This window comes from Pagrus pagrus (genome assembly GCF_965226575.1).
Source record: "Pagrus pagrus genome assembly, chromosome: 2".
Taxonomy (NCBI): Eukaryota; Metazoa; Chordata; class Actinopteri; order Spariformes; family Sparidae; genus Pagrus; species Pagrus pagrus.
This window is the reverse complement of record NC_140186.1, coordinates 36,553,719-36,574,509: the sequence shown is the minus strand read 5'-3', so window position 1 is coordinate 36,574,509 and position 20,791 is coordinate 36,553,719. Positions and strand designations below refer to the sequence as shown.

The following is a 20,791-nucleotide window of genomic DNA, read 5'->3' as shown; positions in this document are numbered from 1 at the left end:
GTAACCCTTTCATATTTACAAGATTAGTCCTGTATTGTGTACTTCGTGATCATTTTGGCTGTGTTACAGCTTGTGGCATCTTTTCTTTTTAGTAAATTTTTTAAAATCCAATGTCTTTTACTCTAACATGTCTTTTATACTCTATTGATGCATTTTGCACCCTCTGCACACCTTCGTGGCAAAAATGTACACAATCTGCAATAAAATTATTATTCAATATTTTTTTCTGTTTTTTTTTTGCTTGAATCCTTTAATCAACTTCAGCCCTGATCAAAATGATCAAATATTCAATCATTTTCAGGATTTTAACCATTTAATTGCCAGTTTAATAATTTGAATTATTAATTATTTATTTAAAATAATAATAATAATAATATTTTCCAGGGGGGTGGGGCTTTGGTGGTGATTCGAGTCTTGGATATGTCAAAGATTAGCAACAAAATTGATTTGATTACATTAGTATTTTTTATGTAGTGCCAGATGTCACCTCTGGACACCTTTGTGGCCAAAAATGCCTCATTGACTTCCATTAAAACCACATTTTTTAATCTCACTGCCATTACAGTACAAAACCATGCCTTCTGTAATGTCAGTATTTCATTTTTAAGAAAAGTAGTGATATTTGACATAGATAGATAGATAGATAGATAGATAGATTATATCAGTGTTTTGGATTGTTGCAATAATAATGAACATACATTTGCATAAAGCAAGCATATTTGTCCACTCCCATTTTGATGAGAGCGTTACTTGAAAAATATCCCTTTAAGGTACATTTAGAACAGATAAAAAATGTGTGATTAATCTGCGATGAATCATGAGTTAACTATGGACAATCATGCGATTAATTGCCATTAAATATTTTAATCGATTGACGGCCCTAATAATTACAGATCATAAAGAGGCCAAACCCTGATTTAAATGAGCTAACAGTTTTAGCAGACCTCAGCTATTCAGGAAGCTTGTTCCACAGGTGGAAAGCTGGAAACTGAAAGCTGCTTCACCCTGCTTCGTGAGTGTGGATCAGAATGGTAAAAACTTCACCAGATAAAATGTGCTCAGACATATAGGTCATATTCATGTGACCCATGACACTGCATGAAAAGTGGGATTTTCGTCAGTATGCGGCACTGTAAATTGACTCTTATAAAAACGTTATTGGTGATAGGTTCTGTCCGTTTGAGTGGACTACTCGGCACAAGACGACAGAGAGGAGTTTAAGTTAGCTTCTGACCTAGCCGCTAGCAGTGCTTTTGCATGGACTTTGCTAACAAGCTAGCGACAAGTGAACCTGATGAGTAAAGTCTGTCTGGAGCTGTGAGACCGACGGCAAACACAAAGACCCCGACGGAGCCGGATAGCGCTGCATGAGTTTCTCTTCAGCCCGGACAGCGCTACGTACCGGAGCAAGGGTAAGATATAAAGAATATGCTTTCATTCTGCTGTATAAGGAAACAGATACGTCAATAGACACCAATCTTAACCGTTAATTTTGTTTTCACAGACTAACCTCGTCTCATAACGAGGCCGTGGCCTCCTATTTGCTCGGAGCTATGTCCGCAAGTCCAGATTTACATGACGCTGATAGTGACGCAATTGTGTGTAAGTAACTTTTACTGCTTTGTTCCTGTTCCTGTTCCTTGTTTAATTTTACTGTGACTTACGTTTTTTTGTTAATACCACTCTCCTTTAATTGTTTTCCAGCTGCCTGTAAGACAGTAAGACCGAGCTCTGTGCCTCGCTGCAGTCGAGATTAGAGGCAATTCCCAAGTACAGGTGAACGCACCACAGACGTATACAAAATGGACCAAATTCGGACAGAATGCTGCCAGTTACCTACAGCTCCGAGGCGGCAGACTGCACTGTTTCACTGCTACTGTTAATTTGTTATGTATGTCTTGTATTTTGTATGATACTGGACACTTGTAAAGTACCTATCTATCTATCTATCTATCTATCTATCTATCTAGACACTTCACGGTGCTGTAGGATAGGCCTTCTCCTGAGCTTCCCGTTTGTTGTGTGGGCAGAATTGTACATAGTTGTGTGTTTGTGTTTCTGCTAATAAAGCTCTGTCTTTGAAATTTCCTTTCCTCAATAAATTTATTAATGTTCTTGATGGCAATAATAGTGTAGTCTATAGTATATCATATGAATGAATGTATGAATGAATATATAAAAATATATAGGGGTGGGGTTTACATTTATAATGACCCAGGGTGACCAATAGTGACAGATCTGCCAACCAATCACGAGTGATTTTTCGTGTTTAAAAGTAGTGGTTTCATCCAATACTGAGTGAGGAAATTCAAGCCAGGCCACACATTCTCTGGCCAGGCGTGGTTTCGCTGCTATTCATATGCTAATTGGAGCCGTTCGCACCTCCGCAAGCTCCACATACGTCATGGTTCGTTTCCGACAATTTTCGGCACAGACGAATGCCACGTTCACAGCCTGTAAATTGTCGTTAACTGCTGAAAATTAGGGAGATTTCCGGGCATTTACGGGGCCGAAAATCCCACATTTCATGCAGTGTGACGTCCATACCGACTGAGTTTGAGACAAATACATGTACCATTACAACACAAAAAAACTTATGTTTTTAAGTCTTAAACTAGTATGTGAATTGCATACCATCATACCATCATACCTATCTTATTTAATTACTGAATCGCATTTACATTACAAGCATCAAGCATGTTAGCTCAATTCTTAAAAATAAAAGGAATTCCCATTAATGTAGTAACAAAAGTTGCTATTGCTATGGATGAAAGTACATTTACAAATGCTCTGTTTTAATTTATATATCTCACATAAAACAACGCAAGTTCACATTTGCAGGCATAATATTCAAAATGTTCTGGAAACAAACTTATAAATGCTGACTTCACATTGTTAACTCACTCTATATCTCTGATCAAGCTTAAAGGGTCAAAACTCAAACACAAAATTCCAAATGGGTTTAAAAATACAACCACCTCCAGTGGAGACATTGCTTGCCAGGAGAGCACATATACAGTATATATCTTGATATTTTCTATTTTATTTATTTTCATAGCAATAGCTTGATGAGCAGGAATAGCTATATGTAGCATCTTACTTCATAAACTCAAAGCATTAATATTATATTCATTCTATTGTGCATTTTATTTTCCACTTTTATGAGGCGAAGTTTTGAAAGGGATGTTTTAAAGGATGGCTAAGTTGATGTTAGTTAGGTTATGCTTCACAGACACAGGGTCTTGCATGCAATTTACCATCTTTCCTAACCTGGCACTGGTATCTCACACACACACACACACACACACACACACACACTCATTATTCAGCCTCGCTCATTTCACACCTACGTGTGATTTCAGTGAGCACCTGGTTTGAGCTCCATCATTGTTCTTTGTCCATCTCCTTACAAAGAAACTTGGTTTGCAGCCACTGTCTTGGACATGAGTCCGTCCCTTGTTGGCCATTTTGACAGTTTCCTCTGTCCACGACTTGCAGCATGGCCATGGTTTCTCTACATGCCACTTAAACACCATAGCTAAACACACCACAGGACTATGCTGCTCACCGGCTGCAAACAGCTAACTAGCTCTCCTCTAGCCAGTTTCAGTTCATACAGCAAGCGATTTGTGACTGAGGAAATAGATGGACCAGTACTGTGGAACAATTAGGTTAGGTTAGGTCTCGTGCTGAAAAGCCAGCCGGTAACTGTAGCTACTGCTGACACAGTGCTGTGGAGAAAGACATCGTACAACTATGGTAACAGCAGGGGAAATTCCAGAGGGTAAGTCCAGTTGCCTATGATATAGCACTTAGAATTTCCATGACCTGGATGACTTAGAACCTTCATCAACATGTTGCTAACCATTTTGGGAAGAATGCCCTTCAACTGGTACAGGAGAATGACAAAACATCCAAAAAGCTGGCTGATTACATGAACCACCTGCGTTTCAACTTGACATGCAGGCAACACAGGATAATTCTGAACAGCTTACTCCTGGGTTCCTCCATGAAAGGACATAGGGCCACAAGGAGCCTTCAGAGGGCCTGAAACCAGCCACTCAATGAAAGAACACGAGAGATTAATTTCACTATCAATGCACTTACTACTAAGATTGACCAGACATTTGAGGAACTAACATCACTGCCACCAAGTAAGGTCCTGGAAAAAGTCCCCAAGTTTGTTGAGAAGCGCAAGCATCACAGCACACTAAAGGTAAGGAACGGCAAACATGAAAATTCCTAACATTACAGACACGTGAAAGCATCTCCCTTAGAACAGAAGCTCTCACCTTGATAAATAAGGACATCAACAACACAGCACATCTGGACATGCAAGAAAAGTGGGTGAAAACAGAGAGCTCACCGAACCAGGGAAGGATGTCCTTGCCAAGAGTGAATTTCACAGTAACTCCAGAGCAGATACTGGTAGTAGATCTCATCATAGCACAGCAACAGAGTCAGCCATCAGAAACAACAAGTAGCAGACAACCTCACTACTGAGGAAAGCAAGGCCCTGGCATCACTCAAGAGACTGGAATTTAACCATCTTGCCGGAAGACAAAGGGAGATGCACTGTAGTGCTAAACATAGCAGACTACCACATCAAAGTCACTGATCTGCTTCGTGATACTAACACCTATGAGACTCTGAGGCAACATAACACTTTTTGCATGCATAACCACTCAAGAAGCTGTAAAGATAATTAAGAAACACCTGCTACAGGACAGCACTCTGTCCAGCAGAACCAACTTCACCATAGACCACATTTGTGCCTTACTTGACTTTTACCTTGATCACCTTCCACCACAGGAACCTTCTTAAACTGTGCAGTGCACATTGAAGAAGATAGAAGCCACAACATTGAGGTGTACAGAAAACCTATACTCACAAAGATCAATACTTGCTGTTCGATTCTCATCACCCACTGGAACACAACCCTATCAGAACCCTAAACGATCGGGCTGAGACCATGCCCACAAAGACAGAGGTGAAGGAGAAGGAACAGAAGCACATCAGAGGAGCGCTTAAAACCTGTGGCTTCCCAAACTGTGCCTTTGTCAAAACCTTTTAAAAGATCCAGAGCAGACAGAGAGGAAGAGATGGAAAAACATTACAACATTGTCATTCCTTATGTTGCAGGAATGTCTGAGAAACTCAGGAGAATCCTCAATAAATATCATATCCCAGTTCACTTTAAACCCAGCAACACACTGAGGCAGAAACGTGTCCACCCTGAGGAACCCCCAGGCAATAAGTAGAGTAATGTAGTTCATGCTGTTCAATGCAGCCAGGATTGCACAGATTTGTACATTGGGGAGGCAAAACAACCGCTGCTACTGGTTGAATCTTAGTGGAGGTTGGTTATTGTAACTAATATCCCTGTCTCTCTCTGAGGTTAGCAGAGGAAGCTGATTGCAGTAACAGCCAGATCTGGAGCACCTGGTCTCAGTGCGCTGAAGGATATAAAAGTTTGGCCTCTAACTGGGCTGGTGCTCTTCACTCTTGCTCTCCTCTCAACCCCTGCACGTTTTTTGCTTTTGTTTTAACTATTGTTTTGCTCCCCCAACACCTACGCCACACCATCTCTCCAGGTATCCACATTTACACCACTGATGCCACTGACATACACACCTTATTTTGCTATTTATTGTTTAGTTTCTTATGTTAATTTTAATAAATTACTAACATTCCTTTCCCATTTTTTGTCATCACCTAGAGCCAGGTTATGACAAAATGGGGGCTTGTCCATTTTGTTCCTGTTGTTGATGCTCAATTTAGTATTTGCAGATTTGTTTCATGTTTTGTAGCTTTCTAGGATTTGGTAATTAGATGCATGCTTTGTTTTGTTATTAGGTCAGGATGTTTGCTTTGCGGTGCGTTGCAGCGCAATAAAGTTGATACATCTACATTCGGACCTACATAAGTGTGTGATTGTGTTAGTCAGGCTGTAGTTGTTTTCCTTTGGGTATGAGTTTGTGATTTGAGATGCAGTGCCGGGTGGTGCACGTGTGCGTTAAAATCTTTGGAGCGCTATTGACACTTATCGGTTCCTTTGTTCTGTAATTTACTTTGGTGGTAAACATTTATTTACTCGTTCATGAGAAGTTTTTGAACCAGAGGGAAAGGACACAGTGTATTTTAAAACAAATTTCAAGGTCTGCATTTTTTCATCTACGTAACATTGCAAAAATCAGGCCCATCCTGTCTCAAAAAGACGCAGAAAAGCTAGTCCATGCATTTGTTACTTCCAGGCTGGACTATTGTAATTCTCTATTATCAGGCTGCCCTAACAAGTCTCTAAAGAGTCTCCAGCTGGTCCAGAATGCTGCAGCACGTGTACTGACAGGAACTAAGAAAAGAGATCATATTACTCCTGTATTGGCCTCTCTGCACTGGCTCCCTGTAAAATCAAGAATAGAGTTTAAAATCCTTCTCCTCACTTACAAAGCTGTTAATGGTCAGGCACCATCATATATCCAGGAGCTCATACTACCCTATTACCCAACTAGAGCATTACGCTCCCAGAACGCAGGATTACTTGTAGTTCCTAAAGTCTCCAAAAGTAGAATGGGAGCCAGAGCCTTCAGCTATCAAGCTCCTCTTCTGTGGAACCATCTTCCTGTTTTGGTCCGGGAGGCGGACACCCTCTCTACCTTTAAGAGTAGACTTAAGACCTTCCTCTTCGATAGAGCTTATAGTTAGGGCTGGGCCTGTCCTGGACCAGCTCTCAGTTATGCTGCTATAGGCCTAGTCCGGGGGACAATGACACACTGAGCTTCTCTCTCCTCCCCTCTCCTCTCCTCTCCATCTGTATACATTATGCCTGTATACACGCCCCATCTCTGCATGTCACTGACTTACTTCTTCCCCGGAGTCCTTGTGCTTTCTAGTCCTACAGGCTCCCATGGATCCTGGCCGTGCCCGGGTCGTGGATCGTGGATGCACCCACTGCTATGGCCCTGCCTGATCGTGGATGCGCCCACTGCTATGGCCCTGCCTGATCGTGGATGCGCCCACTGCTATGGCCCTGCCTGATCGTGGATGCGCCTACTGCTATGGCCCTGCCGGAACGTGGATGCGCCTACTGCCATGACCCTGCCTGACACCCACCACTACTGTCGCTAATATTAGTCACATCTCTGTTACATACGTTCCACTACTATTATTGTAATGCATTACTACATACTATCCTTACCATTAATCACTACTACTGTTATCACTAGTAATCACATTTCCATGTGCATTTCATTATTATTGCTGTAATACATCTTTATGTACTTTCACTCCTGTCAACCATCGCTTATAATTGAATACATTGTGATCTCGCTGATCTGCTCTGTACATGCGACATCTATTGCACGTCTGTCCGTCCTGGGAGAGGGATCCCTCCTCTGTGGCTCTCCCTGAGGTTTCTTCCGCATTTTTTTTCCCTGTTAAAAGGGCCTTTTTTTGGGGCAAGTTTTTCCTCACTCGAATCGAGGGTCGAAGGACAGAGGGTGTCGTCTCTGTACAGATTGTAAAGCCCTCTGAGGCAAACTGTCATTTGTGAATTTGGGCTATACAAATAAAATTTGATTTGATTTGATTTGATTTGATTTGATTTTGGCTGACTGAACAGGGTAAGTTGTTTTATGGTGAGGTTTGTATATGACTTTAGTGTGAAATATAAGTTTGAAGTTTGTTTGTTTACCTTGAGCTGGGAGAGGGTGAGTTTTGGTCCTGTAGTTGGGTGTCATTTATGCAGGTAATAGGTGGGCCAGGGGACAGGTGGTGGTTCCCGTGTGCACATATTTGTAAAGTGGTGTGGAGTTTTCACTTGTAGGCTGAAGCAGCATCCACCTTGGGTTCGTCAGGTGATCCTGGTAGTGTTGTAGCCATGTGGTTGAAACTTTGCTTTGGAGCACATCCGTGGTCCTCTAACCACCCTATTTCGCTTTTAAATACAGATGTAAAAATACTGGCAAAATGTTGGCATGTCGTTTGGATACTGTTTTGGTGGATATTATTTCGGATGACCAGACGGGTTTTATGAAGGGTCGTCATTTCTTTCATCATCCACTCTGCGTCTCCATCAGATGCCGCAGAGGTAGTTATCTCATTAGACGCGGAAAAAGCATTCGACCGGGTGGAATGGAGCTATTTATTTGCCGCTTTGAAAAAATTTGCCTTCTTTATTCCTCCCAACAGGCTTGTATCTGTACTAATACTTTGCATTCTTTATATTTCCCCCTTTCCCGAGGAACTCGTCAGGGCTGTCCCCTGTCGCCTCTGTAATTTGCAAAAGCTATTGAACCCCTCTCTATAGCTCTAAAAGCATCCCCATTGATAAAGGGTATTCGTCGTTGGGGTAATAAACATTGTGTATCCTTGTATGCGGACAACCTATCAATATATGTTACTGATCCGGTTTCCTGTGTACCAGAAATATTAGATATACTGCAAAAGTCTGGTAATTTCTCTGGGTATAAATTAAATTTCACAAAGAGTGAATGCTTTCCCCTCAACAGTTCGGCATCAAGGATCATCCAAGGTGAACTTCCTTTTTATTTCTCTAAAACTGGTTTTAAGTACTTGGGTATAAAAATCAAGCGCTCTTTTAAGGCGTTATATAAAGAAAATTTTACTACTTTGGTGTAAAAAGTGAGATCAGACCTCCAAAGATGGAGGGTCATTCCGTTATCTTTAGCCGGTAAAAATGAATGTTTTGCCCCGAATCCTTTATCTTTTTATATGTTTGCCTCTTTTTCTTCCTAAATCTTTTTTTCGCCAAGTTGACAGTTTGATTACATCCTTTATATGGAGAGGCCACCCTCCACGTATAAGCAAATCCCTTCTTCAGAGAAGTAGGCCGAAAGGGGGCTTAGCGCTTCCAAACTTTATGTTTTATTACTGGGCAGCAAACATCCAAAAGATCATTTCTTGGCTACATCACCCAGACATAAATTGGTGTCAGATGGAGGCCGATTCCTGTTCATTCACAATTCCGACGACATTTTAAATTCAGAGACCTCTCCCTGTTGGGTCCTATTTGTAATAATCATTTATTTTTGCTGGCTAAGTTAGATGCTACCTTTGGGCAGTGGGATAGAGGGGGATTAAAATATTTTAGTGATCTTTATATCGATGACACCTTTGCTAGTTTTAAGACTCTATCGACTAAATTTGCCCTGCCTAACTCAAACCTTTTTCGATATTTTCAACTACGCCAATTTAAAAAAAACCCAAATCCACAATTTCCACTGTTTCCACCAAAATCCAGTATAGATACTCTTCTTGAGACTCCTCCTAGGCTTAAAGGGCTTATCTCATGTTTATATAATCAAATTCTATCTTTTAAAGACCATGCTCTTAACAATATTAAATGCGCCTGGGAGAAAGAGTTAGGTATGGAGTTTGATCGGGACTGGTGGGAGAGGGCTACTGCATGTGTCAACTCCTCTTCCTCCTGTGCCCGACTGAGTCTAATCCAATTCAAGGTTTTGCACCGACTCCATCTCTCTAAATCTAAACTGTCAAAAATGTATTCTGAAGTGGATAATAAATGTAACCGCTGTGCACAACCCCCAGCTGACCTAACACACATGTTTTGGTCATGCTCTAAATTGATAAACTTCTGGTCCTTTTATTTTGAAACAATTTCTGCCGGGTGCAGGGATAGCCATTTTTGGATCGCCTGATTCAGCTAAAAACTTTACATCTTGGCAGTTAAACATTATTGCTTTCAGTTCCCTTCTTGCTCGTAGAAGAATACTACTTCTTTGGAAGTCCTCTGCACCCCCTTTGTCATTTTCCCTGATAGAGGATATGATGATGTTCCTTAATTTAGAAAAAATCAAATTTGCTCTTCGTGGATCAGCCCAGAAATTCTATTCAACCTGGCAACCCCTCTTATCTTATTTTGACCGACTTACAGTGCTTCCCCAGGATTAAGACCACTTATACCCTATACTTTATGAATTATTCTGATGCTGTGTATCTGTGTGATCTCCAGTTGGGAAAATGTGTGACATATTACTGAATGTTTTATGTGACGCTCCTTAACTTATGTTATGTGTAGGTATATGTGTACGTATGTATGTATATGTATATAATGTAGGTATATGTATGGATATATATGTACATAGCAGTACTATTGTGTATTTTATTTTATTTTATTTTATTTTATTTTATTTTATCTTTTTTGGCAATCGGTGACGGTGGGGTGGGGAGGTGAATTATCAAAAAATAATAATAATATTGGAGGAACAACTATTTCTCTTTCTGTAGAAAGTACTCTTTTTCTTTTTTTACTCTGTACATATGTTGCTCATCCCATTAAATATAAAGTAAAAAAAAAGAAAACATTTAAGTGGCTTTGAAATTAAAACTAGTCGAATCAGGTGACAGAAGATCCAGAGTTGCCTCCTCGTGTGGTCACGGCATTTCCTTCCCCCGATGCACAGGTTAACTTTCGAGCAGCAGAAGGAACTTCTATCGATGCAGATGGAGCATGAAAAGCTTAAACACGAATAAGAGGTTAATAAGCAAATTGAGGTGAAGAAAATTGGCCAGCAGACAGAGAAGGTGAAGTTGGACCTGGCGGGTTATGGTTTGTCTCTGTGGAAAGATGACCAGTCTAGTATGTAGCATTTTGACATGAGTAACCTAAGACCGCTGCCACAGTTTTGTGAGAGGGACCCTGATGTTTTTTCCGTTTTGTTTGAGCATGTGTCCAGCGCAAGGGGCTGGTCAGCTAGGACTGTGCTCTTTTGCTCCAGTGTGTGCTCACAGGGTAAAGCGCTGGAGGCATATTCGGCCTTGAGTACAGAAGACAGCTCCAGCTATGTAAAAATAAAATCTGCCATGCTGAAAGCATACAAGCTTGTCCATGAGGTGTATCGCCAGCGTTTTAGCTTGTGTGATTTGGTTGTTTTGGAGCAGTTTAGGAATATCTGAGAAACTCAGGAGGAACTTCAATAAACATATCTAGGTTCACTTCAAACCCAGCAACACACTGAGGCTGAAACGTGTCCACCCTAAGGACAAAATCAGCAGGCATAAGCAGAGTTATGTAGTTATTAGTTAGTTATGCTGTTCAATGCAGCCAGGACTGCACAGATATGTACATTGTGGAAACAAAACAACCTCTCCATAAACTAAGTGCACAACACAGGAGGGCCAACTCCTCAGGTCAAGCCTCTGCTGTCCACTTACATTTGAAGGAGAAAAATCATTCCTTTGAGGACAACAATGTAAACATTGTAAACAGAGAAGACAGATGGTTTGAAAGAGGCATAAAAGAATCCATCTACATCAAGCTGCAACAACCATCTTTGAACAGAGGAGGTGGCCTACGACACTTTTTATCATCCACCTACAATGCATTATTGAGTTCCCTCCCCAACTTAACTGGTTAGCTTAACAACAATTCACACCTGGGCTCACCTAGCCCTAGAAACCCACATAAAGGCTGGTTGGGTCAACGACTCACAGGTGGCCCTAACGACTCTGAAACTCAGAGCTCACATGTGACCTTAATGACCCTGTAAGGACACACCCACACAGCCTGCAACTCCCCTCCTGTTAGTTAGAACTGAAGAAGCCTCTTGGATGAGAGGTGAAACGTCATAACACATCATGTTAGAATACCCAACATTACAGCAGAAATAAACAGGTTTACAGGCTGGTACAATATATTAATACCCTTTAAGTAACACCATTACTAATTTACCCATTCATGACAAATCTATGAGGGTTGAATTTTTATAGAATTCACACATTTAAATTATATTAAAATAATAATCTTGAAGATTTTCATGTAAATAAATATCTGTTGAGTCCCTATCTATCACCAAATGAGGTAACACAATAATGACTGAGCCTATGGCCCACTGATGAAAGCCCTTGCATTTGCTGTAATACCAAAGATGTACACTGGGTGTCTGTGGCGTCTTCCTGGAAAATAGACTGCCAAAAGTATTGGCTCACCTGCCTTCACTCACATATGAATTGAAAGTGACATCCCATTCTTAATCCATAGGGTTTAATATGACGTTGGTCCACCCTTTGCAGCTATAATAGCTTCAGCTCTTCTGGGAAGGAGTGTGTTCATGGGAATTTTTGACCATTCTTCCAGAAGCGCATTTGTGAGGTCACACACTGATGTTGGACGAGAAGGCCTGGCTCTCAGTCTCCGCTCTAATTCATCCCAAAGGTGTTCTATCGGGTTGAGGTCAGGACTCTGTGCAGGCCGGTCAAGTTCATCCACACCAAACTCTCTCATCCATGTCTTTATGGACCTTGCTTTGTGCATTCGTGCACAGTCATGTTGGAACATGAAGGAGCCATCCCCAAACTGGGGACAAAGTTTAGATCATGGAATTGTCCAAAATGTCTTGGTATGCTGAAGCATTCAGAGTTCCTTTTACTGGAACTAAGGGCCAAGCCCAGCTCCTGAAAAACAACCCCACACCATAATCCCCTCTCCACCAAACTTTACACTTGGCACAATGCAGTCAGACAAGTACCGTTCTCCTGGCAACCGCCAAACCCAGTCTCGTCCATCAGATCGCCAGATGGTGAAGCGCAATTTGTCACTCCAGAGAACGCATCTCCACTGCTCTAGAGTTCAGTGGTGGCGTGCTTTACACCACTGCATCCAACGCTTTGCATTGCACGTGGTGATGTATGGCTTGGATGGAGCTGCTCGGCCATGGAAACCCATTCCATGAAGCTCTCTTTGCACTGTTCCTGAGCTAATCTGAAGGCCACATGAAGTTTGGAGGTCTGTAGCGATTGACTCTGCGGAAAGTTGGCGACCTCTGCGCACTATGCGCCTCAGCATCTGCTGACCCTGCTCCGTCATTTTACTTGGCCTTTCACTTCTTGGTTGAGTTGCTGTCGTTCCCAATTGCTTCCACTTTGTTATAATACCACTGACAGTTGACTGTGGAATATTTAGGAGCGAGGAAATTTCAGGACTGGAATTGTTGCACAGGTGGCATCCTATCACAGTACCACACTGGAATTCACTGAGCTCCTGAGATCAACCCATTCTTTCACAAATGTTTGTAGAAACAGTCTGCATGCCTTGGTGCTTGATTGTATACACCTGTGACAATGGAAGTGCTTGGAACACCTGATTTCAATTGTTTGGATGGGTGAATGAATATTTTTGACAATATAGTGTATCTCAAGCGCCGAACAGTTGTGACGCGTTCACCCAACAGGAGTTGGTTGGCCAGAAAGAGTAGGTGGTTTGCTTTTGTTCGTTCGTTTTAAACTTTTTGGATTCAAAAGTGGATTAATCTTCACTCTCAATTCTCAGCCTGTCTGCAGCAGGTTGATTTGATCAGTCAGGATTTCATGTTTAATTAGCCAGGACTTTGGCGGAGTCAGGTACTGGCACGATTGCGACGACTGGTACCACCCACTTTGAGCTTCTTTCTGGCTCTACAGAAACCAGTGAGTAATGTCACTGGCTCTGTCCAATATTCTTCAAGTCACTTGGCACGCAGAACAAGTTGGAAGTAACAAAACTGGGTGTTATTCCTATGTTAGATTTTAATTCACATATAAGCAATGTTAAAAACATTGGTTCTTATCACCTTAGAGAGATTGCTAGAATTAGACCCCACCTTACACTGGAAGATGCCAAAAAGATGACTCATGCTTTCACATTTTCTCACCTGATTACTGTAAGGCACTTTATTCAGGATTACCGAAAAAAAAATATATATATATATAAGCTGCAGCTTGTACAATACTCAGCAGCCAGGGTTTTAGCAAGAACCAGTTAAAGAAATTATAGGCTATTACTCCAGTTTTAGCATCATTGAAATGGCTGCCTGCTGTGTTTTTTTAAAAATTCTTTTACATGTTCATAAGGCTTCAGCACCATACATTTCTGATTGCTCATCCAAGTATGTTCCAAATCGGTCTCTCAGGACTTTTGTTCCAAAAATTAAATGAAAAAGTATGCTGAAGCAGCTTTCTGTTTCTATGCACCAGTTTTGAAAAGCACTTTCACCACATATTAGACGAGCAACTACTGTTCAGTAGCTCGAGACCTATTTTATGATCTTCTAATCAATTTTATCTTTTCAAACGTCAAGGTTTTTCTTTCATCTTTCTTTTAATAAACACATTTTATGCAAGGTTTTTTTATGCTTTCATCCTAATATTATTATAAGTATGACAAACATTATTTTATTTAATGTTAATTGGACTTTAAATAAGGTATTCTTTCATTCTTTCTTACTTACTTAGAAGAAATGGTTACACTGCGGAAATTTACACCATAGTTTAGATCTCTGAGGCTAGACCATCACTTTAGCAAAGGTTCAGTCTAATAGCCCTAGCTATAACAACAAAAATTGCAGGCCAAGAGGAAATTGTACAGTCCATTAACCCAGCTTGCAGAGTCATAGTGAGAGAAACTAGTAGAACAGGGAGAGGGAAAGTAGCAGAGGGGACTATGTGTGGATAGGGTTGGTTGATGCATGTGTGGGGGTGGGGGGGTTGGGGGGTGGGGGTACTGCGGCGTTCAACTACACTGTCAGGATGCGATGACACAGCTCACTGAAGCCGTTGTGATCAAACATGCACATACAATGACATTGTGCTGGTTCTGTTCTGGTAGCACGAAAACTGTAACAACTCATGTAAATATATATTCTACACACACAGGCACAAAACAGGCTCTCTCACACAGACACATAAGAATAGGACAGTACCAAAGCCCCAGGCTTATAACATTGTCCTCCGGTCTAAGGTAATGTCTATTCCTCCCTATGTTTTGCTGTCCTTCTCTTTCACTTAAATGCACACACATATGCTGTGCCCCACTAGTACGACAGCAGGAAACAGCACAAAACAGAAAGAGGCATTGCATAATTCTTTGATTCTTACCTCCAGTGCATCAGATCATCAGTTCTGCTGCATTACAGGGATTCAGTGGTTAGTCACTGAGATGCTGTTCTGGTTAGAGCCTGATTATATGTCCTCTCTCTCCCTCTCTCCCTCCTGCTCTCTCCCGTTGCGCCTCAACCCGCCCCCCCACTCTCTACCCTGCGCTGTCTGTGTGTGTTCCTCCACTGCACTGCTCTAGCATCCTATTCCAAGTTCCTCTCTATCTCTGCCAAGGGGGAAGTAAATCAGTATTGTAATTGATGCACAGCTTCTCAGCGCAAGTAGTTAATTTCTTTATTAATCGACTGTGTTTTACATATTCGTTAAGTTGTGCTAACATAAAGAATGAACTTTAATACTTGTAACCCACAAATACACAAATCTCAAAAATGATGCACAACATTTTTTCTTTCCACAATATGGAGTTGTTTTTATTAGTGTTGTGTCAGTCATATCCAAGATATACAAACACAGTAAATACTCATATGAATTGCAGACAAGATTGAACTTGATTGAATTAAAGGGGACTGTTGGGCGAACGTATGCACACTACTGACTGCCACCCTAGTTGGTTGTGAATACTGGAAGCATTCACGACATGCTTCCATGCATGGAATTCTTTATTAGGGCCCGAGCAGAGAACCTGCAAGGACCATTGTTTTTGCAATGATTATTATTATTATTTTTAGGCCAAAATAATCGCATTTTTCACTGCCTGAACATACCCCAAAACTCACCAAACTTGGAATAAATGTCACACCTGCCGAAAAATTGTATAATCTGTTGTCTGTGTGAATTTTCAACCCCAGGTGGTGCTATGATCAAGGAAAGTGCGTTTTGCCTAATAACTCCCATATACTTTGTCGCACATTCAAAAACCTTATACCCACGCATTCAGTGAATTGTGCTGAATCTCCTGATATAGGCCACGCCCATATCCGCCTACCGTTTTTTTTTTGATAGTTCACAAAATGTCGCAAAAAACTTTGCACACACCATCTCTGGACCCTCCTGACAAAAAGTTATTAAAATAATTTTGATATTCCAAAGAAAACTCAACTTATTAAATAACAACTTCCTGCAAATTTCGCTCCAAACAGGAAGTGTTGCATATCTCCACATTGGTTTGTCCCAATGACATCAAACTCAGGATACTACTTCCCCATGAGCCCCTAAGGCTCTGTGCTAAATTTTGGCCGACGACCACTAGGTGGCGCTCTTTAAATTGAAGTAATTTATATCTCCACATCCGTTTGTCGGATTGACATGAAACTTGATACACTCAATGCCAATGCCCTCCTGAGGATAGCTGATGAAGGTCTTACCGATCCGACACTAGGTGGCGCTCTGGTGGCAGCTTCATTTTATATTTGGCACTGTGCCCACACCATAACACTGATTGGGGTGGTAAAGACTGGCCCCTGTAACTCACACACCAAAAATGACAGGTGGCGCTTTTATCAACACAAAACCGTTTTTGCCTAATAACTCCCACATAATATGGTGCACATTATTAAACCTTATATCTATGTGTTCCATGCATTCAGCTGAATTGTGTGATGTAGGCCACGCCCACTTTCGCGCCAGAATTCCAAAATTCGCTAAATGTCGAAACCTACTTTTCGAACTCCTCCCAAGCAATTTCTCCGATTTGCACCAAACTTTGCACACAGCATCTGTGGACCCTGCTGACAAAAAGTTATTATTATTAAAACAATTGTGATTGTCCAAAGGACGGCCAAAATATGAAACAACAATTTCCTGCACATTGTGGTCACACAGACAGTCTTCCATAGCTTGATGAAATACAGTCCCATTAACACTAAAGTTTTTTTAATTGTGTTCCATGGCCCAATGACTGTTTATGCAAAATTTGGTGCAAATCGGCCAATAGGGGACGCTTTTATTGCTAAATGACGAAAGAACAGCTTCACTACCTTCATTTTTTATTCCTCAATGGAAGTTGTTGCATGAACAAGCCCCGACAGCAGCATGCCTCTACAGCATTGTGCCGCGACAGCAGCATGCCCCGACGTGCGTGGACTGCGAGGGCCCGTTCATCGCTGCTTGCAGCTTTAATTTTTATTCTTCTGCCGCTTGTTTGGCTCGCTTTCTCCTTCTGCGTTGTTGGGACCCTCCCCACTTGGATCTGACAATAGACCAAAGCATAGTGACCAAAGCTTGAATTCAAATCAAATCAAATCAAATCAAATTTTATTTGTATAGCCCAAATTCACAAATCACAGTTTGCCTCAGAGGGCTTTACAATCTGTACAGAGACGACACCCTCTGTCCTTCGACCCTCGATTCGAGTGAGGAAAAACTTGCCCCAAAAAAGGCCCTTTTAACAGGGAAAAAAATGCAGAAGAAACCTCAGGGAGAGCCACAGAGGAGGGATCCCTCTCCCAGGACGGACAGACGTGCAATAGATGTCGCATGTACAGAGCAGATCAACGAGATCACAATGTATTCAATTATAAGCGATGGTTGACAGGAGTGAAAGTACATAAAGATGTATTACAGCAATAATAATGAAATGCACATGGAAATGTGATTACTAGTGATAACAGTAGTAGTGATTAATGGTAAGGATAGTATGTAGTAATGCATTACAATAATAGTAGTGGAACGTATGTAACAGATGTGACTAATATTAGCGACAGTAGTGGTGGGTGTCAGGCAGGGTCATGGCAGTAGGCGCATCCACGATCCGGCAGGGTCATAGCAGTAGGCGCATCCACGATCAGGCAGGGCCATAGCAGTAGGCGCATCCACGATCAGGCAGGGCCATAGCAGTGGGCGCATCCACGATCAGGCAGGGCCATAGCAGTGGGCGCATCCACGATCCACGACCCGGGCGCGGCCAGGATCCATGGGAGCCTGTAGGACTAGAAAGCACAAGGACTCCGGGGAAGAAGTAAGTCAGTGACATGCAGAGATGGGGCATGTATACAGGCATAATGTATACAGATGGAGAGGAGAGGAGAGGGGAGGAGAGAGAAGCTCAGTGTGTCATTGTCCCCCGGACTAGGCCTATAGCAGCATAACTAAGAGCTGGTCCAGGACAGGACTGGGCCTGTCCTGGACCAGCTCTAACTATAAGCTCTATCAAAAAGGAAGGTCTTAAGTCTACTCTTAAAGGTAGAGAGGGTGTCCGCCTCCCGGACCAAAACAGGAAGATGGTTCCACAGAAGAGGAGCTTGATAGCTGAAGGCTCTGGCTCCCATTCTACTTTTGGAGACTTTAGGAACTACAAGTAATCCTGTGTTCTGGGAGCGTAATGCTCTAGTTGGGTGATAGGGTAGTATGAGCTCCTGGAGATATGATGGTGCCTGACCATTAACAGCTTTGTAAGTTAGGAGAAGGATTTTAAACTCTATTCTTGATTTTACAGGGAGCCAGTGCAGAGAGGCCAATACAGGAGTAATATGATCTCTTTTCTTAGTTCCTGTCAGTACACGTGCTGCAGCATTCTGGACCAGCTGGAGACTCTTTAGAGACTTGTTAGAGCAGCCTGATAATAGAGAATTACAATAGTCCAGCCTGGAAGTAACAAATGCATGGACTAGCTTTTCTGCGTCTTTTTGAGACAGGATGGGCCTGATTTTTGCAATGTTACGTAGATGAAAAAAATGCAGACCTTGAAATTTGTTTTATGTGGGAGTTGAAGGACATATCTTGATCAAAGATAACTCCCAGATTCCTGACGGTGGTGCTGGAGGCCAAGTTAATGCCATCCAAACTCGCTATATCATTAGATAATGCATCTCTAAGGTGTTTAGGACCAAGTACTATAACTTCGGTTTTATCTGAGTTTAACAGCAGAAAATTGCAGGTCATCCAGGTCTTAATGTCCTTGAGACATGCATGGAGTTTAGTAAGCTGATTAGTTTCATTTGGCTTCATTGATAGGTATAACTGTGTATCATCTGCATAACAATGAAAGTTTATGGAGTGTTTCCGAATTATATTTCCTAGAGGGAGCATATATAAGGTGAATAGTATGGGTCCAAGCACGGAGCCTTGAGGAACACCATGACTAACCTTGGTATACAGGGATGACTCATCATTAACATGTACAAACTGAAATCGATCCGATAAATAGGACTTAAACCAGTTTAATGCGGGTCCTTTAATGCCAATTAAGTGTTCCAGTCTCTGTAGTAGAATGTGATGATCAATGGTATCAAATGCAGCACTAAGATCTAGTAAGACCAGGACAGAGACAAGTCCTTTGTCAGAAGCGATTAGGAGGTCATTTGTAACTTTCACCAGTGCCGTCTCTGTGCTATGATGTGCTCTAAAACCTGATTGAAAATCCTCATATAAACTATTTTTTTGAAGAAAGTCACATAGCTGGTTGGCGACTGCTTTCTCAAGGATCTTGGAGAGGAAAGGGAGGTTGGATATAGGTCTATAGTTGGCTAAAGCTTCTGGATCAAGATTAGGCTTTTTAAGAAGCGGTCTAATTACAGCTAGTTTAAAGGATTGTGGTACGTATCCTGTTAATAGAGACAGGTTGATCATTTCTAGTAGAGATGTGCTAATTAAAGGTAAAGTTTCTTTCAGCAACTTAGTTGGGATGGGGTCTAGGAGACAAGTTGTTGGTCTAGATGAAGAAACCATTGAAGTTAGTTGGTGGAGGTCGATGGGAGAGAAGCAGTCTAAATATAAGTCAGAATTTACAACTGTTTCTGAGGTTCCTGTGTTTAAAGATACAATAGTGCCAGTTGAGGGCAAGCGATGATGGATTTTGTCTCTAATAGTTAAAATTTTATCATTAAAGAAGCTCATGAAGTCATTACTACTGAGCGTTGTAGGAATACATGGTTCAGTAGAGCTGTGACTTTCTGTCAGTCTGGCTACAGTGCTGAAAAGAAACCTGGTGTTGTTTTTGTTTTCCTCTATTAATGACGAGTAATAGCTTGCTCTGGCATTGCGGAGGGCTTTCCTATATATTTTAAGGCTATCTTTCCAGGCTAAGCGGGATTCTTCCAAGTTGGTGGAACGCCATTTCCTTTCAAATTTCCGTGATGTTTGCTTCAATTTGCGGGTATCCGAGTTATACCAGGGTGCTAACCTCCTGTGTTTTATAGGTTTCCTTTTCAGGGGGGCAATAGAGTCCAGTGTTGTTCGCAATGAGCCTGCAGTGCTATCAACAAGATGATCGATTTGTGAGGAACTGAGGTTAGCGGAGGAGTCCTCTATTATATTAAGACATGGCATTGAATTTAGTGCCAGCGGTATAATTTCCTTAAATTTAGCTACAGCACTATCAGATAGACATCTAGTGAAGGAGTTTTTGCCTAATGGTGTGTAGTCCAGTAATAGAACTTCAAAAGTTATTAAGTGATGGTCTGATAAAAGAGGATTCTGTGGAGAAACTGTTAGATTTTCAATCTCGATACCATAAGCTAGAACAAGATCAAGGGTGTGGTCAAAACAGTGAGTTGGTTTATGTACACACTGAGAGAAGCCAATAGAGTCTAATAATGAGATAAATGCAGTACTAAGGCTATCATTAATGACATCCACATGAATATTAAAATCACCTACAGTTATTACTTTATCTGATTTGAGGACTAGACTTGATAAAAACTCAGAGAATTCAGATAAAAATTCTGAGTAAGGACCAGGTGCTCGATACACTACAACAAATAGAACTGGCTGTAAAGTTTTCCACGTTGGATGTGAAAGACTCAGAACAAGGCTTTCAAATGAGTTATAATTTAATTTAGGTTTAGGAATGATTGACAGACTTAAATCATAAATAGCTGCAACACCACCTCCTCGGCCGGAGCCTCGAGGAATGTGAGTATTAATGTGACTGGGTGGAGTGGATTCATTCAGGCTGACATATTCTTCAGGATGCAGCCAAGTTTCAGTAAGACAGAATAAA

General features: G+C 41.5%; 1 protein-coding gene across 1 annotated transcript in view; it reads right to left on the bottom strand.

Annotated features, from left to right (window-relative positions):
- The window catches only part of LOC311265262 (glycine receptor subunit beta-like), a 264,340-nt gene extending 249,343 nt beyond the window's left edge, over nt 1–14,997 (bottom strand). The window contains exon 1 of the mRNA XM_084366739.1: nt 14,893–14,997. The gene's annotated coding sequence lies outside the window, so the exon portion shown is untranslated. The remainder of the gene's footprint in view (nt 1–14,892) is intronic.
- Between the last annotated feature and the right edge of the window lie 5,794 nt (nt 14,998–20,791).